This window comes from Lactuca virosa, chromosome 7, assembly GCF_052849685.1.
Source record: "Lactuca virosa cultivar CGN04683 chromosome 7, Lactuca_virosa_CGN04683_v6, whole genome shotgun sequence".
NCBI classification, from domain to species: Eukaryota; Viridiplantae; Streptophyta; class Magnoliopsida; order Asterales; family Asteraceae; genus Lactuca; species Lactuca virosa.
Window position 1 is genome coordinate 219,587,057 of NC_136432.1, and position 3,496 is coordinate 219,590,552.

Sequence of the window (3,496 nt, forward strand, 5' to 3'; positions counted from 1 at the left end):
TCATATCAAAAATTTCAAGAATCGTAAGTACATATACAAAACTTGAAATTTTGATACGAGCTTTTGAACAAAACTTCGATTCTCAAGTTTTTTTTTTTTGCATCAAGTATCAAATAAACAAACCAGGCTCTGATACCACTGATGGGTTTTGAGCATTCTAACACTCCTATGGTGTACATGCAACCCTAGAAACCTTGGATCTATGTTTGACTAAGATACATGCAAATAATTATTTTTCCAAGGTTCTTATCCTATCTAGCATGGCATGGGGAACTTGAATCAAATAAAGCTAGTAGAATTACTTACCTTGTAGTTGTAGTTGATTGCTTGGAGTTTTAGAGCCTAGCACCAATAGTGTGGATGCCTCAAATGGAAATCACAAATCACCACAAACTTGGAAACTTGAGAGAATAGTCACAAACTTCTTGAAATCGGCCCTCTTAGTTTATACACATCAACTCGTACAATTTCAAGAACCAAAGCCTCCTTTATATAGTGTGGTGGATTAGGGTTACATCCATGTAAACCCTAATACCCATGTCTTTTCATTTCCATGAGATCCATGGGTTAAAGCTCCATGAAGTATCCATGGACTTTCCATGCAAGCCTAGCCCATTCCAAATAAGCATTAGCCCACACTATATAAATACAAGAGCCCATATTTAATTAGTCATACTTTTGATCTCTAAATTATTTCTAAATTAATTATAGATCAACACTAATTAAATAATATGATTTTATATTAATATATTAGAACTTATAATATATTAATAAATCATAACTTATACTATTCTCAAAAGATTATCCGTAAATTGTTCGCGTGAAGTGCAACCCAAATGGACCATGCCGGGTCGGGTCAAGTACATACCAAATATAGTTATGGACTTAGACACTATATCCAACAGTAATAACCCGTTAATCCTCACTGATATGACCCTTTAACCGTAACCCATATGATTCAATGCCATAACCATTTAACCCTAAGCATATGACCAAATGTCGTAACCCTTTAACCCTAACCAATCTGACTTAATGGCTTAATCCTTTAACCTTAACGTATATGATACAATGCCATAACCCTTTAACCCCAACACATATAACTTAATGCCAAAACCCTTTAACCCTAACCCATATGACTTATTGCCATATCCTTTTAACCCTAAGCCGTACTACTTAATGCCAAAACCCTTTAAACATAACCCATATAAATTAATGACATAACCCTTACACCCTAAACCATATGATTTATTGTGATAACCTTTTAAGCCTAACAAATATGACTTAATGCCATATAACCCAATCAGATATGACTTAATGCCATAACCCTTACACCGTCACACGTATGACTTAATTGCTTAACCCTTTAACCCTAACCCATATGGTTTAACGCCATAACCCTTAAACCCTATACCATATGACTTAATGTCATAACCCTTTAACCTTAACAACTTTAACTTAATGTCATAATCCTTACACCCTAACCCAAGTGACTTAATGCCATAACCCTTTAACCTTAACACATATATCTTAATGACTTAATGTCATTACCCTTTAACCCTAACCCATATGACCTATAGCCATAACCCTTACACCCTAATGCATATGGCTTAATGACATAGCACTTTAACCCTAACCCATACACCTTAATGCCATAACCCTTTAACCCTAACCTATATGACTAAATAAATTAACACTTTAACCGTAACCCAAATGACTGAATGTGATAACCCTTTAACCCTAAGAAATATGATAATGCCAGAACCCTTTCACCCTAACCCATCTGACTCAATTTCATAACCCTGTAACCCTAACACGTATGACTTAATGCCTTCACCCTTTAACCCTAACCCATATGACTTAAAGCCACAAACAACACCCTAATTTATATAACTTAATGCCATATAACCCAATCATATATGAGTTAATTCCATAACCCTTACACCCTAGTCCATATGACTTTATGGCTTAAAACTTTAACTCTAACCCATGTGACTTAATGCCACAACCCTTACATCCTTACACCCTATATCATATGACTTAATGACATAACACTTTAACCCTAACCAGTATGATTTAATGTCATAACCCATATGATTTCATGCCATAACCCTTTAACCCTAACCCATATGACTTATAGCCATAACCCTTACACCCTAATGCATATGGCTTAATGCCATAACACTTTAACCCTAACCCATGCACCTTAATGTCATAACCCTTTAACCCTACCTATACGACTTAATGCATTAACACTTTATGATGTGAATTATGAACATTGGTTTGGCATGCAGAATTATAGAACACACAATGAACACTGTGATTTCGGTGTTTAAGAGATGCATTCGATTATGTAAGGTGTTACAAAAAAGGATCTAGATCTAAATCCACATAATTAACACACACTAACACTTTCAATGTTACATCTCTTAAGCACACCTCTATAAATGGTATGAACCCACCTTATGTAGAGGTGTTTAAATCTCTCTCTCTCTCTCTATCTATCTATCTATCTCTCATGTCATAAGGCTAATTTACCACATGGAAGTGGGTCTAAAAAAGTCAAACCATTTACAAAGGCATACATGGATAACTTTGTACCCAACATTCTCCCCCTCAAAGTTAGGAATGGATGACCCGCTTCAAATCTTCCAAAATCAAGCAACTACGCGAATTGAGTCTCAAGCGTGAGACATGTAGAGATGAACTTCAAATCTTCAATTCTTCAATGATTTTTCAATCCGGGTTCTAGAATGTGAGACCAAAGAATCCAAGCATCAACGGGTAATTAGGAGTTTCTCAACCTCCAAATAATCACCCTAAAGTTGAGCATAAAAGCACACCCCAAAAATCTTCAATTAGTCCAAACCTATCATGAACCAAAATCACTTCTGAATTTCAAATCGAATCATTTCTTAAGCTTTAAATACTCGAGGTCACTTCGGTCTTCAAGTCTGCGTAATATGAAAAATTCAACTTTCGAATTTCCATATAAATTTCTCCCCCTTTTTTATAATCTAAAATTGATTATAAAACCAAAAAAGAATGAGAAAGTGCTCAATTCGGAATTTTTCTATCCGAAACTCCCCTTAACACATGGCATAAACATTTTGCTTCAGTCCGGAAAATCCAAAAAATCTTCAATTTTTAGCTTCGTTCACGGACCGCTTTTGACAAAATTTCTCAAAATTGGATAGAAATTGTCAATTTCAAAATTCTGCAGTGACCCGGTGTGCCCAAAACAGCCAAAAATGCGAAATTCTCCCTCATTTGCAAAACTAGGTAGAAAGCGTCAATTCGCATTAACTGAAGGGACTGAACATGAAATTACGTCATATTCCTTCAAAATGTCGAAACTATACCCCAATGTCGAATATGAGTATAAACTACAAAGTTCGACAAAAGTGCAGGGATTCATTGCGAAAATTTTGCCTTCTTCATTATCTTTTTATATCAATGTCGAAACTGGACCACTTTTGCCATATCTTCGAAACTTCAG